A 27,251-nucleotide genomic window follows, 5' to 3' on the forward strand; every position below is an offset into this window, starting at 1 on the left:
TTCAATAAAAAATTATGAGGCATGCAAAGAAACAGAAAAGTATGGACCATACACAGAAACAAAAACAGTCAATACAAACCATCCTTGAGAAAACCCAGACATTAGACTTACCAGATAAAAATTTTAAAATCAATCGAAAAGTGCTTGTTAGAAATAGGATGCTAATTGTAATCTCCAGGAAGCCATTAAGAAATTAAACAAATTCTAATACTGAAATTCTTCCAAAAAATTTTTAAAAATGAAATACTTCCTAGTTCATTATATGAAGCCAGTATTACCCTGATAACAAAACCTGACAAAGACATCACAAGAAAATAAAACTACAGATCCATATGAACCATAAATAGAAACAAAAATCCTCACCAAAATGCTGTCAAATTCAGCATCATGTAAAAAGTATTATACAATAGGACCATGTGGGAATTATCACAGGAATGTAGGATTAGACATTCCCAGTATGTAGACATAGAATGTAGATATTAGAACGTTGACATAAAAAAATCAATCACTAGGCCGGGCGCAGTGGCTCACACCTGTAATCCCAGCGCTTTGGGAGGCCGAGGTGGGCAGTTCACCTGAGGTCAGGAGTTCGAGACCAGCCTGGCTAACATGGTGAAACCCCTTTTCTACTAAAAATACAAAAAATGAGCCGGGTGTGGTGGCACATGACTGTAATCCCAGCTATTTAGGAGGCTGAGGCAGGAGAATCGCTTGAACCCGGGAGGCGAAGGTTGCAGTGAGCCAAGATCATGCCATTGCACTCCAGCCTGGGCAACAAGAGCAAAACTCCTTAAAAAAAAAAAAAATCAATCACTATAGCACATCATAATACACATGATTATTTCAATAGACTCAGAAAAATGCATTTGATAACATCCACTTTTATGATAAAGACACTCGATAAATGGGAATATTCTTAACCTAATAAAGGACATGTATGAATAATGTACGGCTAACATCATACTTAATAATGAAAAACAGAATGCTTTCTTCCGAAGACCATATATAAGACAAAGATGTCCACCCTCACCTCTACTATTCAATATTATACTGGAGATTCTAGAAAAGTCAATTAGGCAAGAAAACTAAATTATAACATCCAGATTAGAAGGGAAGAAGTACAATTATATGTGCAGATGACATGAATTTATATATAGAAATTTCTAAGAATCCTAAGAAAATTACTATAGCTAATAAAAATACAGCAAGTCTAGAGGATACGAAATCAATATATAAAACTCAATTGTATTTCTATACACTAGCAATGTACAATGCAAGAATAAAATTAAGAAACAGCTACATTTACAATAGCATCAAAATGAATAAAATACTTAGAAATAAATTTAACAAAAGAAATAACGAAATTGAATACTGAAATCTATTAAATATCATTGAAAGAAATGTAAAAGACCTAAATAAATGGAAAGATATTTTATGTGCATGGGTTAGAAGACTTAATATTAAGATGCAATTACTCCTCAAATTAATCTGCAGATTCAACGCAATCATTATCAAAATCCCAGATGGCATTTTTGGAGAAATTGATGAGATGCTCTTAAAATTCATATGAAAATCCAAGGGACTCCAAATAACTCAAACTATCTTTAAAAAAGAACAACAAAGGGGAGAACTTACCCTCCCTGATTTTCAAACTTATTACAAAGCTACACTAATCAAGACTGCATAGTATTGACATAAGGATAGACTTACAGTTCAATGGAATAAGATGAGAGTCCAGAAATAAACCCATACCTCTATGGCAATTGATTTTTGACAAGAGTGCTAAGGCAATTCAGTGGAGACAGAATAGTTTCTTCAAAAACACTGCTGGGACAACTGGAGGTACACATGTAAATGAATAAAGGTGAACCCCTCCCCATATCATACAGAAAAATTAACTCAAAATAGATTAAAGACACAAGTGTAAGAAAATTATAAAACCCTTGAAAGTAAGTATAGGGGTACACCTTTCTGTCTTTGACTTCACAATGGTTTCCTTATATATGACACCAAAAGCATAAGAAAAATAAATAAATAAAAATAAAAATAGATAAATGAGACTTCTTCAAAATGAGAAACCCCTGTGCTTCAAAGTACATTATCAGGACAAGAAAAACAGAAACCACAGAATGGAAGAAAATAATTGTCGGTCATATTTAAGATAAAGGTCTAGTATCCAAGATATGTAAAGAATTATTACAACTCAACAACAAAAAGTCAAACGACTCAATTAATAAAGGACAAATGACTTGAATAGCTATTTTTCAAAAGAAAATCTGCAAATGGCCATCAGAGAACATGAAGTTTGTCATTAAAACAATGCAAAGCAAACCCACATGAGATACCGCTTCGCATCCACCAGAATGGCTATACTCAGAAAGTCAAACAGTAGCTAATCCTGACAAGGATGTGGGGAAACTGGAGCTCTCATACATTGCTGGTGGAAATGGTGCAGATACTTTAGAAAACAGTTTTTAGTTCCTCAAACTAAAAGAGTTATTATATGACCCAGTAATTACAGTTTTAGGTACATACTCACAAAATATAAAAACATATGTCCATGAAAAACTTGTATATGAATGTTCATAGCAGCATTATTGACAAAGTGTCTAATTCTATTTATGAATTTTCAGAATCAGCAAATCAATTGAGACAGAGAGCAGATTTGCAGCTGAAATGGATGAGCGAAGGGGAAGTGTAATAAGTATAGGGCTTCCCTTTGGGGTGACAAAAATGTTGTGGAGTTAGTGTTGATGGTTGCACAACTTCATGAATACACAAAAACCCACCAAATTGTACACTTTGATATGGCCAAAATGGCTAATTTTCTGTTACGTGTATTTTGTCACAATAACCAGAAGAACATGAATTTACTGAAGTCTCTGAACTGAATGTCAATATATGCATATCAATTTTAGTTCTATATCTCTCTATATTATTAAAAGAATCAAAAATTAATGCAAAAAACACAGCATTATAGAAAACAGTGTGGTTTCTCAAAAAGTTAAGAAATAGAACTACCATATGATCCAGTAATTCCACTTCTGGGTATAAATCCAAAGGAAGTAAAATCACTACTCCGAGAGAAATCTGGTCATTGCAGCACTATTTACAACAGCTGAAATATGGAAACAACCTAAGTGTCTGTAGACAAATAAGTAGATAAAGAAAAAGTGTGTGTAAATGTTATTCCGCCCTAAAAAAGAAGAAAATCCTGTCATATGTGACAACATGTATGAACTTGGATTATACTAACTGAAATAACCCAGACATAGAAAGACAAATACTATATGATCTCACTTATATGTGGAATCTTAAAAAAAAAAAAAAAGTCCAACTGATTGTAACAGAGAATGGAATGGCAGTTACTAGGACCTGGTGGCTGTGGTGGAAATGAGATGTTGGTCAAAGGGTAAAAACTTCAAGTTATATAAGTTCTGAAGACCCAATGTACAGCATGATGACTATAGTTAATAAGAATGTATTATGTTCTTTGAAATTTGCCTAGAGAGTATATCTCAAGCGTTCTCACTACAAAAAAGAATGGTAATTAGGTGAGGTGATGGATATGTTAGCTAGCTTGACTGTGGTAATCACTTCACAATGAACACATATATCAAAATGTCATGTTGTACACCATAAATATATACAATTTTTGTCAATCATATCTCAAAAAAGTTAGAAAAAAACAGACAAATCAAAAAAGAAGTTGATAAAACCTACAATAACATTAACAATCTCAAAATCAAGCGGTAAATCTACATGGGAATTGGCAAACATTATTGAAAGACATTAGGGCAGGCCTAAATAAATAGAAAAATATACCATATCCATATATTTGAAGGTTCAACATTATGAAGGTATCATTTCTCCAAACTTAATCCATAGATCCAATGCAATCATCATCAAAATCTTAGTTTTCTTCGTGTTTGAGGGAACAATGTCTGATTTCTTTTTTTTTTTTGAGACAGAGTCTTGCTCTGTTGCCCAGGCTGGAGTGCAGTGGCGCTATCTCGGCTCACTGCAACCTCGGGTTCAAGCGATTCTCCTGCCTCAGCCTCCCAGGCACCCACCACCACGCCCACCTAATTTTTGTATTTTTAGTAGAGACGGGTTTTCGCCATATTGGCCAGGCTGCTCTCGATCTCCTGACCTCAGGTGATCCACCCGCCTTGGTTTCCCAAAATGCTGGGATTACAGACATGAGACACCGTGCCCGGCCTGTTTGTTTTGCTTTTGAGATAGGATCTCAGTCTGTCACCCAGGCTGGAATGCATTGGTGCGATCTTGACTCACTGCTGCCTGGACCTCCTGGACTCAAGCCATTCTCCCACCTCAGCCTCCCAAGCAGCTGGGACTACAGGAGCAGTCACCACACCTGGCTAATCTTTGTATTTTTTGTAGAGATGAGGTTTCTTCATGTTGCCCAGACTGGTCTTGAACTCCTGAGCTCAAGCAATCCACCTGCCTCAGCCTTCTAAAGCGCTGGGATTACAGGCATTAGCCACCTCATCTAGCCACAGTGTCTAATTTTAAAATTGCTATACACAGTTTGTATTTGTGCAAGGTCATCAAACAGACCAATGAAACAGAATAGAGCTCAGATTAAAACTCAAATATATATGGATAAAAAGGTTATAAGAAAGCAACTATAGTAGTAGAGCAAGGATAATCTTTTAAACAAATGCTGCTGGAATAATTGATAGCTAAATGGAAATAAAATGAAATTGAACCCCCACCTCATAATATACACAAAAATAGCTCCCATTAGATTTTTTTTTTTTTTTGAGACAGAGTTTTGCTCTGTCCCTCAGGCTGGAGTGCAGTGGCACGATCATAGCTCACTGCAGCCTCAAACTCCTAGACTCAAGCGATCCCCCCACCTCAGCCTCCCAAGCAGCTAGGACTACAGGCACACACCACCACACCTGACTAATTAAAAAAATATATATAGAGGTGAGGTCTTGCTATGTTGCCCAGGCTGGTCTTAAACTTCTGGCCTCAAGTGATCCTCCTGCCTTGGCTTCCCAAAGTGCTGGGATTACAGGTGTGTGCCACCATGCCTGGCATGGTTAAACTTAAATGTGATAGGAAAAAAATACAATAAAATTATAGAAGATAACATAGAAAAATATCTTTATAACCTTCAGATAGACAAAACTTTCTTGAACAGAATAAAAAATTCACAATCATGAAAGAAATGATTGATAAATCTCACCTCAATAAAATTAAGAAATTTTGTTCATTGAAACATACAATTAATAGAGTGAAAGTGTAAGTCATGAAGTGAGAGAAGATATTTGAAGCACAGTCAAATAAAACAAAGGATTCATATCCAGAATTTACAAAGATATTCTGCAAGTCAATGAAAAAAACCGACAGGTTAAACCAAAAGAAAATCAGAAAAAAGACTAAAACAGGTACTAGCTGAATATGGAAAACCAATTAGCCATTATACATATGCAGAATTTCTCAACCTGATTGGTCATTAAGGAAATGCAAGATAAAGCCACATTATAATACTGCTACACTCCCAAGAGAATGGCTAAAAATAAAAATTCTGTCAAATACAAAATGTGGGCAAGGTTATGGAATAACTGGATCTCTCATGCCCTGCTACTGGGAGTGAACAAGCACTTTAGAAAAATTGGTAGTATATAAGAAAGCAAAACCTATATATGCCTTTTGATCTAGTGATTTCACTCACAAGAATATACTCTAGTGCAGTGATTGACAAACTATACTTTGCATTTTAAATGCTTGTGAAAATAAAAACAATAAAACAAAGAACATGAGACAGAGACGATATGTGTCCAGAAAAGCCTAAAATATTTATTATCTAGCCCACTGCAGAAAATGTTTGCTGGGCCCTGCCCTAGAGCAATTTGTGCATAGGTATCCCAAGAGGTATGTTTAAGAATATTCACTGTTGCATTATTCATAAAAGTCTTATCTTTGTTTTGGTTTCCCTTCAAGCAGACTCTGAGACAAGGATTTGAGTTCAGGTGGTTCATTTGAGAGGTGATCTTAGGAAGTACCATTGAGGACGTGGGAAGAATGAGATGGGGAAAGAGGGAAAACCAATAAAGTGTGCATTTTTAAGCTGAATAGCACTCAAGGCAACTGGGGCTCATTTGTGTTATGAAGAACTACATAGTATTCAGCTAAAAATTGTCCCTCCAAAAGGCTGCTGTCCCTCATTGGTTGAGAACTGATCCTCGAAGAATTAGCTTCTGTGTGCTTTTCTGGGCTGCCCTGCTAGCAAGCCAATCAATCAATCAAGTGAGGCCTAAATAAACAACCTGAAGTAAAAGAAAAAGGAAAACAAACATATCCAGAATGTCTGTGAGCATTGATTCAGCTGGGGCGCTTCTGTTCTAGTATGCAGGAGTACTGCTGACCACAGCTGCGACTGAAATCTGATGGTGGTCGTGGGAAGGTGGTGCAGGGCATAAACCAGAAATGTCCAAATGTATTAGCAGAGAATGGATGTATAAATCCTGAAACATTCATAGAACGGGCTATCACACAGCTGTAACATTAAACCAAGTACAGCTAAAAACTGCAATACGAATTAATCTGAAAAACAATTGCTATGGATTGAATATTTGTCCTCTCCAAAACTCATGTTCAAACTTAATCATCAATGTGGCAGTATTGAGAGGTGGGGCCTTTTAGAGGTGATTGAGTGACGAGCCCTCACGAATGCATTAATCCATTCATGGATTAATGGGTTATCATGGGAGGAGAACTGGTGGCTTTATAAGAAGAGGAAGAGAGACTGAGCTAGCATGTTAGCATGCGGAGCTCCTTCACCATGTGATGCCCTGCACCACCTCAGGACTCTGCAGAGTCTTTATCAGCAGGTAGGTCCTCACCAGATGTGGTCCCTTGACCTTGGACTTAGCCTTCAGAACTGGAGGAAATAAATTATTTTTATTTATAAATTACCCAGTTTCAGGTATGCTGTTATAAGCAACAGAAAACACACTAATACAATAGTGAAAGAAGCAAAACAAAAATACATACAATGCGATTGAATTTATCCAAATGCCAAAATCTGGCTAAACCAAACAATTGGTGCTTAGAGATACAAATTTGTATGATGAAAATATAAAGATATGAAAAGAATCATTGAGAAAGTCAAGATGGTGCTTTAAGGGGAAAGGACAAGTTTTTGATCAAGAAGGGCCTACGCTGGACTTCTAGGATGCTGCAGTGTTCTACTTCTTGACTTAGGTGGTAGTTACTCGGCTGTTCCTTGAATAATTATTTATTAAACTACATTCATGCTTGATACAGTTTTGCATAGGTATCATATGTCACAAATTAAAAAAGAAAAAAAAAACCTTCTTTGATCTCACACACTTCCTCAAGCTACTATTTATTTTTTCCTTGCCTTTACAGCAAAACTCCTCTAAAGGTGCATTGGAAACCTCTTTCCCTGTTCTCTTGAACTCATTCTAACCAGGCTTTCCTACTCACCACTGCCCTGAAACTACTCTTGTCTAGATTGCCAGTATCTCCACATTGCTGAATCTACTTATCCATGTGCATCTCACTTACCTATCCGCAACATTTGAAACAAGTGAACGCTCTCTTCTCTGTAAAGCACTTATTTGACCTGGCCTTCAGAACTTCACGTACTTTTATTTTCTTATTATTCCTCTTTCCTACTTGTTAAAATTGCAGTCTCAGGACTCAGTTCTTGCTTGGACTTATTCTTTACCTCCAGTCACCCCCTTAGTGATCAAATTAGCTTAATGTCTTTAATTACTACTTATTTTCTAATGATTCTTAAATTTTTATTTCCAGGCTAAATCTCTCCTGAAATGAAGAGTCATATGTCAAACTGCTGACTTCACATTTTTACTGAGATGTCCAATAATCTTCTCAAGCCTAACATGTCCAAAATGGAATCACCGGTTATCCCATCAAGATCTGGACTTCTCCTGCTGTCTTTCAGTGTATGGCATATCAGTAAAAAGAAACTACATACTTTTGGTTATTGAACCTAAAACTCTAGGGTCATTCTGGATGCTACTTTTCCTCTTATACCCCACTTCCATACTATAAGCAAATCCTTACGTTGTACCTCAAATATGTGTATAAAAATCAATCCCTTCTCTTACTTTCTACTGCTATTGCCCTGATCCAAGCTGTCAGTATTCTCTCATCTAATTATAGCAATAGTTTCCTAAATAATTTTTGTATTTATACCCTGACCCAACAGTCTGTTGTCAACACAGCATCTATTGTGATCTTATAAAAATTCAACTGTAATCATATCACTCATGTAATCAAAATCTTTCAGTATTTCTCTTCTCACTCAGAGTAAAATCCAAAGTCCTTGCAGTAATCTGCAAGATCCCACACAATATAGTCCTGCTTTAACTCTCTGACATCTATTTTTACACTAACTCACTCAGCTTCAGCAACACTGGCTTCGTTGCTGTTACTAGAACATGCCAGGAGTGCTTCTGGCTCAGGTCTATCGTGCTAGATTGCTCTTCTTCAGATATTCACATAGCTCGCTCCTTCACTTCTTTCATGTTTTATCTCAAATGTTAACTTTTCAGCAAGGCATTTCCTGACAACCCTTTTTAAAACCACAACTTCTTCCATTTAAACACACACACACACCTTCTATTACCATTCCTTGCCTGATTTTTCTCCATAATACTTACCACTATTTGATAGAATATATACATATTTTTTCTACTGATTCATATATAGCTACTGATTTTTCGTTTGCCTCCACCCAATAGAATGTGAGCTCCATGATGGCAATGATTTTTGTCTAATTTGTTTATTGCCATGGTCTTGGTGCTTTGGGCAGGTATGCCACCTTATAGTCCTTCAATAAATATTCGTTGAACTGAAGGAAGAAAAGAAGACAGATAAATTTCCTTGAATTTTCCAAGCCTCAACTCGCATTTTCTGAGACTTCCAGAAGCTTTTTAGCCGCTCCAGTATTGGTTATTTTTAATCATCTCACATCCATTTCCCTGGAGTGAAAAGCAATAAAGAGCTGTTTTAAAAAATAAAGATATGTAGCCTTTTTTTTAAAGACAGCCTGGAGAGAAAATGTTGCAAGTTTTGTAGAGCAGTGCTAGAGGAGCTTGAGCAAGAAAAGTGAGAAGTGTTAAAGTGTCAACCAGCTACACTTCTTTGAGAAAAAAAAGGTAAATAAATAAACACATGTATGTACATACGTGGAGTTCTATAGGGATAGCAAAATAGGCCCTGAGGAATCCGTGTGTATAGATGAGAATATCAATATTATGAGGTTACAGAATTTACTTAAGGTCACACAGCTATGTGTTAGAACTGGGATAGGAAAAAACTCAATTCTCCCAACTCTTATCTCAGTGCTTCTTCATCCATATTGTACCATTTTGAGGGAAAATTTCTATGACATTGGTATATGGAAGGGATATTTGCATAACAGTTAATACTGTGAAGGAGAATAATTTTAACTTTTGTTCCTACCACAATAGGTAGAAGCTTGCTTTGTCTATCCAAAATGCTAACTCTCTCAGTCTACAAATGCATGGTCTACAGTCTCTTATCCCCCTCTTCTCTCTCTCTGTTTCTCTCTGTCACACACACACACACACACACACACACACAAATATGCATACACATGAACATATGCACAGACATGTACTTACATACAGACACTGCTAGTCTGTATGAGTTTCTGTGAAAATTAGAAAAAAGCCAATCTCTATGAATGGTTGAATCAAAATAAAAGGTGGTCCCTCAGGCACATAGTTGGTGGGCAAAGGTAACCTCTCAGAAAGGGAAACAAGTACCCCCTTCCTCCTGGCATTATCCACCACTGCACCAAAGTACATGTCAAAGACAGGCTAGATTTCAGCATCCTTTGCCCCCCGCATAGGCACATACACACAAACACACACACAGATACAGTGAATACACAGACATGTGCATACATGTGCAATGAATATACAAACACACACATAAATACACACACACACACACACACAGGCACATTGTTTAGTTTAGCTAATTAATCTTCTCACAATGTCAACCTGACCCATCAAATGATTAAATAGTGGGCTATTTTTTTCATATAGGCAAAATTCCCATTTCCATCAGAGTAAATTTTTACAGCACACAGAGAATAAAATACAGCGAAGTGATCTTTTAGATGATGACATTATTTTCAAGGGAGCAAGGGGCAATAAGACCTCAACAGACTGACAAATGAATAAGACTAATGGAAACACTTGGTGTGGGTTAGGAACATTGGCATTCTTCAGGACTGAAAAGAGACAAAGTAAACACTGACACATCTTTCTCTTTGAATCTAGGATGGAATTGGGAATGTGAATAAATTGAAAGCTTCTTGAAACAGCAGAGAATCAGTATTTGGAACCCTGAAACTGTAATCATTAATGCAGAATGATGGGGAAAGTGACTGAATTATGATTTTCATTATGTTTTGGGGGTTGCTATGCTCAACGTGAGAAATATTTCTGCCTTTTGCATTACCACTCTATTGTGACCATGCTTTGAAGCTCAATGGCTAAGTAAGAACTAAATGTCACTTTGAAAAATTAAATTCTCAGGCAGCACCAAGTTTGATGGAAAAGAAAGGAGAAGTAGTAGAGTAAGCAAAGGACACAGACCAATATAATTTCCTACAACACCTTGGCGGCTACTTAGCTTAGTGGACTAGAACACTGAAATAGCAAGGTCAATTTATAAACCATACTGAATGCCTGTTGTGTGCAGGGCCAGTACTAGGGGGTTTGGGAATGTGATTGAAATGTAGACTTACCAGAAGATAAGGCTGGAAATGCCAGAACAGGACAATGAAAGGTGGGCCTTGAATGCCAAGCTGAAGAGTCTGTATTTAACCCCCAAAGGCCGATGTTTTTCAACTTTAAATGGGTATCAACATCCCTCAGGGAGCTTGTTAAATAAACAAGTTACCTAGATTTGAAAATTACATTTTCTTCAAGTTTCCTGGATTATTTTGATTTATGCCACGTTTGAAAACGTTGTCAGAGGCACAGGGGAGATACTGAATGTTTAAAAGCAGGCAAATGGCATCAGCTATTTGCTTATGAGACATAGCTCCAACAAGCATGAATGTGTAACATGGGTGATATGGTTTGGCTCTGTGTCCCCACCCAAATCTCATCTTGAATTGTAATCTCCACATGTCAAAGGAGGGATCTGGTGGGAGGTGACTGGATCATGGGGACAGTTTCCCCCATGCTGTTCTCATCATAGTGAGGAAGTTCTCGCAAGATCTGATGGTTTTATAAGTGGCAGTTTCCCATGTGCTCTCTCTCCTGTCACCTTGTGAAGACGTGCCTTGCTTCCCTTTACCTTCTGCCATGATTGCAAGTTTCCTGAGGCCTCCAAGCCATGTGGAACTGTGATTAAATTAAATCCCATTTCTTTATAAATTGCCCAGTCTTGTGTAGTTCTTATAGCAGTGTGAAAATGGACTAATATAGTGGAGGAATATGTATGTGTAACGTGGGGAGTGACTGGAAGAGGAAAGACTATTTGGCTTAACTCTTCTGTGAACTCATTTGTTTTCTTCTAGTCTGTAGTCACAGAATGTCACCCTCACCTCTGGAACTAAATTGCTAATCAGTGTTTTTGATGACCACGGGCAATGGATGGTTATGACTCATCAGCTCAAAATCATTTCCATTCCTGGAAAACAATTTCAACATGGGTTGGAAAAAAAACAATTCAATATATAAGAAAGAATGATATTTTTCACATTAATGTCAAATATTCACTGCCATAAGGGGTTCAAAGAAAAAATAAAAAGAATAAGGAAACTTCTTTAGACCTTTTTCCTGTTCTGGAAAAAATTGCTAAATTGTTGCCTGTGTGCTAAAGGAGCTATCATTCTCTTTCAAATTATTTGCTTGACTCCCTCTCTTATGTAGAATGCTGTTCTAAACCCTATTTGTAGTACAGAAGAACTTGAGTTACAGCCTGTCTATTGAGTGAGACATGAAAAAAAGATTGAACAACACTTATAAAACAATATTTAATTAAAAGCAAAGTAAAATAATTCACATTGAGTATAGAATGAAATGGATAGAAATGCAAGTCCTCTGGAGCCAGATTGTCGGCATTCATACATTAATAATCCAGCTCCTTCCTTCCTTCCTTCCTTCTTTCCTTCCTTCCTTCCCTCCCTCCCTCTCTCTCTCTTTCTTTCTTTTTCTTTCTTTCTCTGTTTCCACAGCGTCTTGCTCTGTCGCTTAGCCTGGAGTGCAGTAGTGCAATCACAGCTCACTGCTGCCCTGAACTCAAACACTGGAACATTCCTCCAACCTTAGCCTCCCACGTAGCTAATTCAGCTTCTTACCACTTCTCTAAGACTGGACAAGTCACATAACCAATTTATGTCCTAGTATCCTCATCTATAAAATGGGAATTGCAATGGAATCTACCTCAAGAGGATGCTATGAGCTCTAAGTGAATCACTACATGCATAGTGCCTAGAACAAGATCTGGTGCATAGAAGACTCAACAAATATTAGCTATTATTATCACATGAAACTTAGAAGTACAGAAGATAAATGAAGAACACACATGATTTGAGGTCAAATGGTATTACCAGGAGATACTTCCTAGAGCAGTTATGTTTTAAACTAGAGTTTTAAGGAGCTTTGGAAGAAAAGAGCATCTTCTGAGGGTCACTGAGACATTGTGTTATGTTGAAAATATAGTAATTGGCATTGGAAGACATGAGCTCCAATCTCAGTAATAACTCTGCTTAGTTATATAATGTAACTTTTATAAATAACAGTTTTTTGATCCATAAAACAATGAAGAGTATCTTCTCTTTCTGCACAGAGTATAACTAAGAATATATATGTGTATGTGTGTGTATTCCTATGCAAAAAAGTGATATAAATGCATATATACAATATATATACATATACAATGTAAAGACAGTTTGAAAACTAGTCTTCACTATGAATGCTAATTATATGATGTTCTAGCACTTTGTAGTATACGGTACCATAATATTAGGGAGACAGTGTGATCTAACAGAAAAAGTACAGGATTTGGAGCAAAAGAAAAAAAACAACCAACCAACCAAACAAAAAACCCATAGCTTTCATATTCCAGCTGTGCCAATTGGGTAAAACATTTAACCTCATGAGCCTTAGTACATTCATCTGTAAAATGGGATAATCAAATCTACCTCATGGTGCTGCTATGAAAATTAAATGAGAACACACAAATATATGATACACTTTAGCATTATCCAGAATATAATTTGTACTTGATTAATATTAAAATTATGTCCAAATAAGATATGCATAACTAACAGAGTTGGAGACAATAAGGAAAACACAAATTACCAAAACTGGAAATGATCCTAGAAGTCATCTAATTTAACCTAATTTATTCATTCAATATAATGTATATCAGGGCTCCTGCTTTGTGCTTGACACTGCCGTCAGTACAACTCACAATCTTTGTGCTGGCAGCTTTGACACTGATAGTGGACTCGGTTTATAGTCTTCCTCTCTCTATATATGTGTCTACGTTCATTGTTACATCCCCAGCACCAAGAATAGGACCTGGAACATTGTCAGTATTCAATAAATATCTGTTGAAAGAATGTAAAGGGGATCTTAAATCTGGAAAATAATGCTTGAGTAGAACAGAATTTTTTTAAGAGATGAGTGATTCCTTTAAGTGTACCTGCAAGCATATAATGTAAGCAGTTTTTCCACTTCATCTTGTATCCTCTGTATCTGAAAACCAGCTTCAGAGAAAAGCAGCCAACTCTCACTTCAGTCTTATCATTAATCCCCTGACTCCTTATTAAAATTGGACCTTGAGTTGTTTTGCCCTGGAAGTGACCTGAATCACCTCTAATTTCCACATGCTTTTATGAGAAGCTACTGAGATCCTAACTTCCTTGCCTCGTCCAAAAAGCCACAGCAAAGTGGAATATAGGATGCCACTCTCTCTTCTGCCCCCATCTCATTACATTATCTCTGTACACACTGCTGGCATGGGCTACCTTAGCAGATCTCTTGCCTTCAGAAATCTCTGGACCAGAAACAGACACCATCTTTATGTTCCTGTAGGCTCCGAAACTTCGAGAAACAACTACAAAGCGATGTCAAGAAATCTGCCTTCTTGCTTCTTTCTCACGAGAACATCAGATAGGCCTGCTGCTCTCATCTCAGCAGGCACTTAAGCTGAGGAGAGTGATGCTGATGTTTCCTTCTTGAAAGCCATATCCAGTCTTCAACTGATCTTTTTGGAATTCTTCTTTTCCTTGGCACAGAGAGAAAAGATCAAGGACTAGAAAAGACCATTCTCTTGCTTAAATTCTGCACAACCAATGCCTCAAATTTTTCCTGTGTCTAATCCTCTCATGTAGATTGAGGAGAGGGATAGAGATGGTTTAATACCTTCTTAGAAAATCCTACAAGAAGGAGTCTGGTCCCAAATTTGAGGCCAGAAAGATGATTTTCTTTAGAATATGAGAGTAGTTAGCAGCTTTCATTTCCAGCTCAATAATTTTATCAACAATTCTGGTGGCTACAGGGGAAAAAAAATCAGGCAATAGAACAATCAACATCTCTGTGTGTGTGTGTGTGTGTGTGTGTGTGTGTGTGTGTGTGTGAACCTCTATCTATCTATCTACCACATCATTGTCAAACTGCTGAAAATAAACTATGTACACATAATTTATCTATGTATCTATCCTGTGTGTGTGTGTGTGTGTGTGTGTCTGTGAGACCAAAAATTCCACTAGAATATAAACACCATGAGAGAAGAAGCTGTTCTAGCCCCAACACCTGCAACAGTGCCTGGGACCTGGTTAGCACTCAAGAAATGTTTTTAAATAAATCAAGGAATCAGAAAGACAAAGGGCTTGTGCAGGTTCTTTGAGCTACCAAGTTTGCTGAATGATCGTATCTGTCAAAACATAGTGACAATGAGAATTTTGACGTCTATACTGCAGTGGTGTCATCTTAGATATCAAGGAAAGATACCAAACAATGATGTCCTTGCATGTGTGTGTGTGTGTGTGTGTGTGTGTGTGTGTGTGTATGTGTCCTGTTTATGTATCTGTATCCATCTATGTCTGGATGTCTGGACTGATATCTTAAATATTTTCATTTCCATCATAATTTTCAATGTATTTTTGTTACGATGAGAGTTTACAATGTTAGTTGATAGAAAAATGATAAAAAGAGGTTCAAAATTAATCACAATATAATTGCTAGTTTTTTCTTTCTAGGCATTTTGCTGATTTTAATATTGTTTGCTAGAATCTTGGAAGGTTAAATATTAAGTGTATGAAAAGACATTTTAGTACTTAAATTGAAGACCTTAAGAATAACTTGAATATCGCTTCTTTCTTGAGAATTGCATTATTTACTTATTCAGCATCTTATGGAAAAGTAAAATGAATAGATACTATGTAACATCTTTCTGTTAATTGGTAAACTTCATATTTCTTATATTGTATTTCAACAACTAAATGTAAAAAAAGCACTCAAAATATTTATAATTAAGAGTATGTAATATATAATCTCAGTAAAATGCATATAAAAATTAACAGAACTCTAAGACTGCAATGAAGCATCAAACTTAAAATGTACTCAGTAATGGCAATAGGAAATTCAAATCAATTAATAAAAACCATTAAATGGGTGAAGGAATCAGTGTCAGCAAAACCAGAATTTACTCCATCTAGCCTTTAAGATTATTCTTCGTAGTATAATTGAAGTCTATTGATGTTTTCTGCTTAAATTTATAATAGACTATACTGAAAAAAAAATCAGGAAAAAATAATTTAAAACCCTAAACCTTTATTTTTGCCAGGGTTATTTTCCTTACTAGCTGCTGAAAAATGTTATTGCATCTTGAATTGTGCGTGTAGCAAGTTAGTTTCCTCAAGGGAACAGAAGTAATGTATTGACTTATTGACTCAACAGAAGTGCCTTTAATTTCTGTGACACTCAGTTCTTAAACCACTTTATAGTTTCAGTCAGCCAAACTATTCAATGGCATAAAAAGTTATTTTCCCAGTTAAAAGTGTTTCTGCTCTTTATCTTCATCTTGTAATGTAAAAACATTAAAAGGGAAAGAAATTAACTACTATAATTCAATATTTGCAATTCTAGTTCATAAGACAAATAATTTCCATCTCCTCCCACAGGCTTTTGCTAAATGATGTCTTATGATATTTTAAAGGTTCTCATAACATTCTATTTTATTTTTTGTAGCAAACTCACATTGTATTTTTAAAAATTTATGATTGACACATAATAATTGTACATATTTATAGGCTACAATGTTATGTTTTGATATAGGTTGAGGATACTAAATCTAAAAATCAGAAATTCAAAATGTTCCAAAATCTGAATCTTTTTGAGCACCAGTATGATGCTCAAAGGAAATGCTCATTGGAACATTTCAGATTTTGGATTTGGGGATTTGGAATGCTCAACCAGTACAATGCAAATATTCCAAAATCTGAAAAACTCTGAAATCTGAAATACTTCTGGTCCTAAGCATTTTGGATAAGGGATACTCAATCTGTACATGTATACATTGTGTAATGATCAAATCAGGGTAATTGGCATATTCATCACTTTAAACATTTATTATTTACTTTTAATGAGAACATTTGGAAACCTCTCTTCTACCTATTTTGAAATATATATTAACTCCAGCCTTCTACCATGCAATAGAACATCAGAACTTACTCCTCTTATCTAATTGTAGCTTTATACTTATTGACCGATGTCTTTCAATCCTTCAGCCCATCCACTCTCTCCATCTTCTGGTACCACTATTCTACTTTCTACTTTCATGAGAATGACTTTTTATACCCACATATGAGTGAGTTCATGCAGTATTTACCTTTTTTGTGTCTAGCTTATTTCCCTTAACCTAAGGTCTTCCAGGTCCATCCATATTGCCACAAATGACAGTATTTCATTCTTGTTAATGTCTTAATCCATTGATGGATATTTGGCAGAAAAATATTTGATAAAATTCAACATTTCTTCACGATAAAAGCTCCTAAGAAATTAGGTATAGAAGGACTGTACTTCAACATAATAAAGGCCATGAATTACAAACCCACAGCTAACATCACAATGAACTGGGAAAAGCTGAAAGCTTTCTTTTAAAATCTGAAACCAGACAAGAATGTCTTCTTTCACTGCTTTTATTGAATATAGTACTGGAAGTCCTAGCCAGAGTAATCAGGCAAGAGAGAGAAATAAAGGGCATCCAAACTGGAAAAAATAAAGTCAAATTGTCCCTGTTTGTTAATGACATCATATATATACATATATACACACGTACGTGTACATATAAACATATATACACACACGTACGTGTACATATAAACACATATACACACGTACGTGTACATATAAACACATATACACACACATACGTGTACATATAAACACATATACACACACGTACGTGTACATATAAACACATATACACACACGTACGTGTACATATAAACACATATACACACACGTACGTGTACATATAAACACATATATACACACGTACGTGTACATATAAACACATATAAACACACGTACGTGGACATATAAACACATATATGTACACGTACATGGACATATAAACATATATGTACACGTACATGGACATATAAACATATATATACACATACAAAAGGGAAAGAAATTAACTAGTATAATTCAGTATTTGCAATTCTAATTTATAAGATGAATTATTTATATCTCCTCCCATAGGCTTTTTCTAAATAGTGTCTTACAATATTACGCATATATGTGTGTATATGTATGCATATAGATATACATATTATATATTACAGACACACATATACACACATCTGTAATATCGTGACATTATTTAGAATATATATATCTATAAACAAATGTACATATATGTGCTTATAATATAAATATATGTATATGTGCTTATAATATACATATATATATAAAACCCAAAGATTCTCCCAAAAAACATTAGAATAAAAGTAAGGTTGAAGGATACAAAATCAATACACAAAAATAAGTAGCACTTCTATATACCACTAGCAAATTATCTGGAAAAAAAATCAAGAAAGTAATCCCATTTACAAAAATATGAAAACAATTAAAATACCTAGGAATACACTTAACAATGAAAGATATAAAACATTGATGAAAGAAACTGAGGAAAACACACACAGAAAATAGAAAGATATCACATGTTCAGGAATTGAAATAACTAATATCGTTAAAATGATCAGGGCATCTAAAGTGAGATACAGATTCAGTGCAATCCTTATCAAAATACCAATGACATTATTTACAGGAAGACAAAAATGCAATCCTAAAATTTGTACGAAACCACAGAAGACCCTGGATAGCCAAAGCAAACTTGAGCAAAAAGAATAAAGCTGGTGGCATCACGCTACTTGAGTTCAAAACATACTACAAACCTAGAGTAAGCAAAACAGCATTGGACTGGCATAAAAATAGACACATAGACCAATGAAATAGAATAGAGAGCCAAGAAATAAATTCACACTTCTATAGCTAACCGATTTTTGACAAGGTGCCAAGAACACACATTAAGGAAAGGACAGCCTCTTCAATAACAATGCTGAGAAAACTGGATATCCACATGAGAAAGAATGATATTAGAGCTTTCTCTCTCACCATAAGCAAATATTATCTCAAAACAGATTAAAGACTTAAAATGTAACACCCGAAACTACTAGAAGAAAATATAGGGGAAAAGCTTCATGACAGTGGTCTAGACAAAGATTTTTTAGATAAAACCTCAAAAGCAAAGGTAATCAAAGCAAAAATGGACAAACAGGATCACATCAGGTTAAACAGCTTCTGCACAACTAAGAAAACAATCAACAGAGCTTAAAAAGACAACCCACAGAATGGGAGAATATATTTGCAAACTATACCTGATACGGGGTTAATAACCAAAATATATAAGGAACAAAAATAACTCAATATTTTTTTAAAAAACTGATTAAAAATGAACAAAAGATCTGAATAAACATTTCTCAGAAGAAGACATACAAATGGACAACAGATATGTGAAAAATGCTCAACATTCCTAATGATCAAGGAAATACAAATCAAAATTATAATCAGATATAACCTCATTATCAGAATGGTTACTATCAAAAAATGAAAAAAATAACAAGTATTCACGAGATGTGGAGAAAAAGTAATCCTTACACACTGCTGGTGGGACTGTAAATTAATACAGCCATTATGAAAAACAATATGGAGGTTCCTCAAAGAATTAAAAATAAAACTACTATGCAATCCAGCAATCCCACTACTGGGCATATATCCAAAGGAAATGGAATCAGTATACCAAAAAGATATCTGCACTCTTGTTTATTATAGCATTAGTCACAATAGCCAAGGTATGGAACCAACTACACTTTCTGTGGTGAAAAGTACTTTTGGTATTTATTTGTTTAATATCTGTTTCCTTACAGGCTGTGAGAACTTAAATCATGCCTAGTTTTTAACACCCCAGGACCTAGCATAGTGCTTGGTACATAGTAAGTGCTCAAGAAATGTTTATTAAAATGAATGATGTTTGTGTCTTAAATTGTCCTAAGTATTCTTTAAAGAACTTTTTAAAAAAATAAAAACACATATGAGACCTTGATAATAGTACTTATTGTACATTTTCATATAATGACAAATGACAATCTTGCTGTACAGTTTGTATTGGAATTTACATTAAGAATATTAATATAAATCATGTAATATGAGAATATGCAAAAACTCTATCTTAGAGGTACTCTAATTAGGAGACAACACTGAGAAGTGATTACTTGGCACCTCAAATATCATCATTGAAATCTACATAAAAGAATTTATTAATTAAGCATAAGAGATACTGGAAATATTTTTCCACTGGTAAAATGCACCATGTTCAAAATAGGTAACTGATTATGCAAATTTGTACAAGTCCCATTGTCCTTGCGTGAACAAGGTATTAGAATCTAACAAGGCACTGTTGGACCATTTGTGCAGTGCTCAAGGTCTGCAGCCCCATTGTTTTCTAATCCTGCGTCAGAACACCATTGTGTCTGCCTTTCAGTGACTCTTTCACATAAGGTACCAGTTGAAAGGCCTAGGACAGAGAGGAGCACTCCTGACAGATTTGTAGGGGAAGGGATATAAAACCCCAACTCGCCTGTAACTACAGGACACTACCAATATTTGCAAAAACAATCTTTCATTTGAGGAATGCCAACATTGTCTTATATCAGTATGCATCAACTCTTAAAATAAATTTCTGCTTATAAAAATTTTTCGGCTGGGCGAGGTGGCTCAAGCCTCTAATCCCAGCACTTTGGGAGGCCGAGGCGGGCGGATCACGAGGTCAGAAGATCGAGATCATCCTGGCTAACACGGTGAAACCCCATTTCTACTAAAAATACAAAAAATTAGCCCGGCGTGGTGGCAGGTGCCTGTAGTCCCAGCTACTTGGGAGGCTGAGGCAGGAGAATGGTGTGAACTCGGGAGGTGGAGCTTGCAGTGAGCCGAGATCTCGCCACTGCACTCCAGCCTGGGCGACAGAGGAAGACTCCGTCTCAAAAAAAAAAAAAAATTTTGAAGGAACTTATTCATAGAATTGGACACATGCCAACCCTGTCATCTTTAAAAACCAGTAATAGGCCTGGCGTGGTGGCTCACACCTGTAATCCCAGCACTTTGGGATGCCAAGGTGAGCGGATCACTTGAGATCAGGAGTTCGAGACCAGCCTGGCCAACATGGTGAAACCCCGTCTCTGCTAAAAGTACAAAAATTAGCCGGACTTGGTGGTGCATGCCTGTAATACCAGTTACTCAGGATGCTGAGGCAGGAGAATTGCTTGAGCCCAGGAGGCAGAGGTTGTAGTGCAGAGGTTGCAGTGAGCCAAGATTGTGCCACTGCACTCCAGCCTGGGCGACAGAGCGAGATTCTGTCTTAAAAAAATAAAAAATAAAAAGCAGTAATAATGGTGTGATTTCAAATAATATAAATAATAAAAGTAATATTTCTTAAACTACTTTCTTTTTCACAATATTTATACATCTGTTTTTCTTCATTTGAGACAACAATCCTGTGTGAAGAATATAATGCTTTGTTATCCTCATTTTTGGTGAGATTAAGTGACATGACCCCCATTATTTAGCAGATAAAATTCAGATCCTACTTCCAGCCCAATGCGGTGCTCTTTTGTTTTTATCTGTTAAAAAGTTTGCACAGCTAGTTTCCTGAACGACTGAGATCCTAAAATAGTCTCAATAGTTTCTGAGATAAACACTTCATTCTTCTAGAAGTCAGGAGAGTTGAAAAAGGTCAAAATGTATGTTCCTGTAAAAGCTTAAATGAGAACCACTATTAACACTCAAAACTGCCAGGGGTTTGCTCTGAAACTAAATAATGCTTCTGCTTCTTATTCTGCTAAGTGCTTTATTAACTCTTCCAAAATTCTTTTCAAAAAATATTTTACAGTGAATGGAAATACTAAAGCAGAAAATAAAAGAGCAATAGCAGTTTTCTGGATTGGGAGTTGGTATATAATATAGTTAAAAACATTGCTTGGCTCTTTTAATAAAGTATATTATTTAAATTATTGGCCAGCATAAAAGAAGATTCATTTTATAACATTTTCTTGTAAGCTAAGGTAATTTTATGGTAACATTACAGTAACATGTACTTCATTAAATATTAACTAGGTTCATTTTTCTGAACATTTCTCATAAATATCCCTGTACACTGCCAGAAGAACTTTTCCAGTGGTTTCACCCAAAGCCAGGAAGATGTATTCATGTTGATAAGGAGTGACAAAGTAACGTACGCTATGGATGTTCACTGATATCATTTAATAGTAGCATTTAATGAAATACATCTCTTTACATTAATTGTGACTCTTGCAGGTACATTTTTACTTTTTAAAATTCTTATAGAACACAATTAACTTGATTGGAATACACCAATAAGAGAAACTTTTAAAATGTCATTCCTTTGGCTTAAAAGCTACAAGGCTCGATACAAGGCTGTGAGGCAAGCATGCTGCAAACTGTTAGAAACTGTCAAAAAAGCTGGTTTTTTTTTCTCAATTGTTTTCAAAATTTTAGTGAGGGAAAGAGAGAATGAAAGCATAGACCTTTAAACCAGAATCAATTGGGGCCAGAGGTCTGAGGCACTTTGTCGACATTGCTTAGAAGGCTGCTTCTATAGGAAGCCTTTCTATGGTAAAAAGTGATCAATAAGGTGGAATTGTAGGGAATGAGAGAGTGAGATGCAAGGAATGAAGAGAAGCGGAGAGGTAGGGGGCAAAGAAACCTCCTCCTGAGGTATGCTGTAGACTCAACACCACTTGCTGCATCAGGAGGCCAGATAGAAAGTCAAAGTCTCTTTTTTAATTTGGTTCCAAGGGAAAGAGAAAGCAAGATAGCCTGGAGGCTGAGAGCTACAATGGAGAGTCCCCTAAAAGTACTCTGTGTAATATTCCAGATTGAAGCTTTCTGTTACTAAGGTGCTTGACACTATGCCATACTTTCTTCTAGATGGAGCACCTGCTAAGTGGCTGGCATTGTACTTACTGTGTAGACTTTGGAGTTTGGGGCAGATGCAAGGTGAAGTGGGGATGAAACAAAGTAAATGATGACATGGTGCAGCCCTTGAGGATTGGAGAAGATAGGCAGACAGGAAAAGGTTATCATAAAATATGAAGAGTATTCTAATTACAGATGCTAAAATATCCATAATCACAACAGTTACCAAACCCTCACTATCTTCTAGGCAGCATGATCTCAGTTTTTCCCATCTGTTAACTCATTTAATCCCACTAACAGCATTTTGAAGTAGGTATTAATACCTGCTTATATACTCATTTCACAAACAAGGGAACTGAGACTCAACGAGATTAAGTAACTGGTCTAAGGTAGCTAGTAAGAGACAAAATCCAGAATCCTAACCAAGAAATGTAGCTCCAGATCTCATGGGCTTAATTTCTCCAGGGCTCTTTATTACACAAAACAGTTTTCAGGCACAGGAAAGAATTTAGATCTGATGTGACATTTGGTCACAGCAGGGAAAGAAGAACTGGAGTACACCAGGTAGTGAAGAGGAGGAAAAGAATGACTCGCAAAGGGAATAGTACATGCAGGATCAGGCTAGTTTGAGCCACACAAGTCTGTTTCACACAAGTTGCCAAAGGCAGACTGCAGGGAGAGGAAGTTGTGGGATTATCGAGAGAGGGGCCTGGTTGTCAGGGACCTTCACTCAGAGGAAGCAGAATAAGCAGTGGAGCCATAGTAACAAGTCACAGCCTAAGTAATAGAAACTGGTTATCCTTACAATAGAAACGAAATCCAAGTCGTCAGAGAGGACTTCAGCCTTATGTGTAATGTTTGAGTGTTTATCCTCAAACGATTTAAAGGATTATATATGTATGTAAGAGTGAATACAAATTTAAAAGGGGAAAGGAAAGCCGAGATTTGTTTAAGCAGTGACTGTAAATAGGCTTCATGTAAATCTTATTTTACCATAAATATCACTTTCATGTAATGAGTTGTTAAACTATGCTGCTTCTTTTAAAAGAATATTTTTTTAGGCCAGGCACGGTGGCTCACGCCTGTAATCCCAGAACTTTGGGAGGCCAAGGTGGGCGGATCACCTCAGGTCAGGAGTTCAAGACCAGCCTTGCCAGCAAGGTGAAACCCCGTCTCTACTAAAAATACAAAAATTAGCCTAGCACAGTGGCACGTACCTGTAATCCCAGCTACTCGGGAGGCTGAGGCAGGAGAATTGTTTGAACTCGGGAGGCAGAGGTTGTGGTGAGCCGAGATTGTGCCACTGCACTCCAGCCTGGGTGACAGAGTGAGACTCTGTCAAAAAAAAAAAAAAGAATATTTTTTAAAAAGTAAGGCAACTGACTAAATATGAACTATATTTCTAAGTATTTTATTTGTTTTCTCAGGGAATAGACTAACATTTGAGCATATATATGCAGCTAAACTCAGAACTCCAACTTTTGTTGGAAGACAGACAACTAAGATGAAGGCAAAATATTTAAATGGAAATGATCAGATACTAAAAGATAGCTTCAAAAACCTAAAGGGATGGTAGATGCCAGAATGACATAGGATCAGAGCCATGGTTGTTGGCTCCATTGAACAAAAACTACACACCTTTTCAAGCTAGTTTTCTTCTTCTCACTCCCAAAGTCAATCTTTGGCCAAATATCAAGTAAGCAAAATTGATGGTTGTATTATTCCATTCTCACTTTGCTACAAAGACATACCTAAGAATGGGTAATTTATGAAGAAAAGAAGTTTAGCCGGGCGTGGTGGCTCACGCCTGTGATCCCAGCACTTTGGGAGGCCGAGGTGGGCGGATCACGAGGTCAGGAGATCGAGACCATCCTGGCCAACATGGTGAAACCCCGTCTCTACTAAAAATACAAAAATTAGCTGGGTGTGGTGGTGTGTGCCTGTAAGCCCAGCTAGGCTGAGGCAGGAGAACTGATAGAACCTGGGAGGCGAAGGTTGCAGTGAGCCAAGGTCATGCCACTGCACTCCAGCCTGGTGACAAATAATTGACTCACAGTTCTGCAGGCTGTACAGGAAGCATGGCTGGAGAGGCCTCGGGAAACTTAAAATCATGGCAGAAGCTGAAGGGGAAGCAGGCATGTCTTACCAAGGCAGGGTAGGAGAGAGAGAGAGCAAAAGGGGAAGTGATATACATTTTCGAACAACCAGATCTTGGGAGAACTCATTCACTATCATGAGAACAGCAAGGGGAATACCCACCTCCATGATTCAGTCACCTCCCACCACGCCTCTCCACCAACACTGGGGATTCAACATGAGATTTGGGTGGGGACACACAGCTAAACTATATCAATATTTTTGCATCACTTCAAACCTTACCTCCATTCTTGCCTTTTTCCTGGTTTCTTCTTCTCCCATCGTCCTCAAGCCGTCTAAGCTTTCAATTAATTCATTCATGTAGTAAAATGGCTTATCTACTATAATCCAGGAAGAAAGATGCTTACAATAGGCAAGTAAATAATTCCTATCCTCTTCTGTCAAATAGTTGTAGTCTATTCGGCGGGCTGGGGTGGGGTATGTTTTATTTACTTATTATTTACTTATTTATTTATTTTTGAGACCAGGTCTCACTCTGTCACCCAGGCTAGAGAACAGTGGCATGAATGTGACTCGCTGCAGCCTCGACCTCCTGGGTTCAAGTGATCCTTCCACCTCAGCCTCCTGAGTAGCTGGGACCACAGGCATGGACCACCACGCTCAGCTAACTTTTTAAGTTTTTGTAGAGTTGGGGATCCACCGTGTTGCCTAGGCTGGTCTTAAACTCCTGGGCTCAAGTAATCTTCCCACCTCAGCCTCCCAAAGTCCTGGGATTACAGTTATGGGCCACCGTTGTGTCCAGAATTGGTGGGTTCTTGGTCTCACTGACTTCAAGAATGAAGCCGCGGACCCTCGCGGTGAGTGTTACAGTTCTTAAAGGCGGCGTGTCCGGAGTTTGTTCCTTCTGATGTTCAGATGTGTCTGGAGTTTCTTCCTTCTGGTGGGTTCGTGGTCTCGCTGGCTCAGGAGTGAAGCTGCAGACTTCCGCGGTGAGTGTTACAGCTCTTGAGGCGGCGCGTCTGGAGTTGTTTGTTCCTCCCTGTGGGCTCGTGGGCTCGCTGGCTTCAGGAGTGAACCTGCAGACCTTCGCGGTGAGTGTTACAGTTCTTAAGGCTGCGCGTCTGGAGTTGTTTGTTCCTCCCTGTGGGCTCGTGGGCTCGCTGGCTTCGGGAGTGAAGCTGCAGACCTTCCCGGTGAGTGTTACAGCTCTTAAGGTGGCGCGTCTGGAGTTGTTTGTTCCTCCCTGTGGGCTCGTGGGCTCGCTGGCTTCGGGAGTGAAGCTGCAGACCTTCCCGGTGAGTGTTACAGCTCTTAAGGTGGCGCGTCTGGAGTTGTTTGTTCCTCCCTGTGGGCTCGTGGGCTCGCTGGCTTCCGGAGTGAAGCTGCAGACCTTCGTGGTGAGTGTTACAGCTCATAAAAGCAGTGTGGACCCAAAGAGTGAGCAGTAGCAAGATTTATTGCAAAGAGCAAAAGAACAAACCCTCCACAGCGTGGAAAGGGACCGGAGCGTTGCCACTGCTGGCTCCGGCAGCCTGCTTTTATTCTCTTATCTGGCCCCACCCACATCCTGCTGATTGGTAGAGCCCAGTGGTCTGTTTAGACAGGGCCCTGGTTGGTGCATTTACAATCCCTGAGCTAGACACAAAGGTTCTCCAGGTCCCCACCAGATTAGCTAGATACAGAGTGTCCACGCAAAGGTTCTCCAAGGCCCCACCAGAGTAGCTAGATACAGAGTGTCTATTGGTGCATTCACAAACCCTGAGCTAGATACAGGGTGCTGATTGGTGTGTTTACAAACCTTGAGCTAGATACAGGGTGCTTATTGGTGTGTTTACAAATCTTGAGCTAGATACAGAGTGCTGATTGGTGTATTTACAATCCCTTAGCTAGACATAAAGGTTCTCCAAGTCCCCACCAGACCCAGGAGCCCAGGTGGCTTCACCCAGTGGATCCGGCACTGGGGCTGCAGGTGGAGCTTCCTGCCAGTCTCACGCCGTGCGCCCGCACTCCTCAGCCTTTGGGTGGTCGATGGGACTGGGCACCGTGGAGCAGGAAGCGGCGCTCATCGGGGAGGCTTGGGCGGCACAGGAGCCCACGGAGGGGGCGGGAGGCTCAGGCATGGCGGGCTGCAGGTCCCGAGCCCTGCCCCACGGGAAGGCAGCTAAGGCCCGGCGAGAAATCGAGCGCAGCGCCGGTGGGCTGGCACTGCTGGGGGACCCAGTACACTCTCCGCAGCCACTGGCCCGGGTGCTAAGCCCCTCATTGCCCAGGGCGGCAGGGCCGGCCGGCTGCGCCCAGTGCGGGGCCCGCCAAGCCCACGCCCACCCGGAACTCCAGCTGCCCCGCAAGCACCGCGCGCAGCCCCGGTTCCCGCTCGCGCCTCTCCCTCCACACCTCCCCGCAAGCTGAGGGAGCCGGCTCCGGCCTTGGCCAGCCCAGAAAGGGGCTTCCACAGTGCAGCGGTGGGCTGAAGGGCTCCTCAAGTGCCGCCAAAGTGGGAGCCCAGGCAGAGGAGGCGCCTAGAGCGAGCGAGGGCTGTGAGGACTGCCAGCACGCTGTCACCTCTCCCCG

This window comes from Pan troglodytes, chromosome X (assembly GCF_028858775.2).
Source record: "Pan troglodytes isolate AG18354 chromosome X, NHGRI_mPanTro3-v2.0_pri, whole genome shotgun sequence".
In the NCBI taxonomy this organism is placed as follows: Eukaryota; Metazoa; Chordata; class Mammalia; order Primates; family Hominidae; genus Pan; species Pan troglodytes.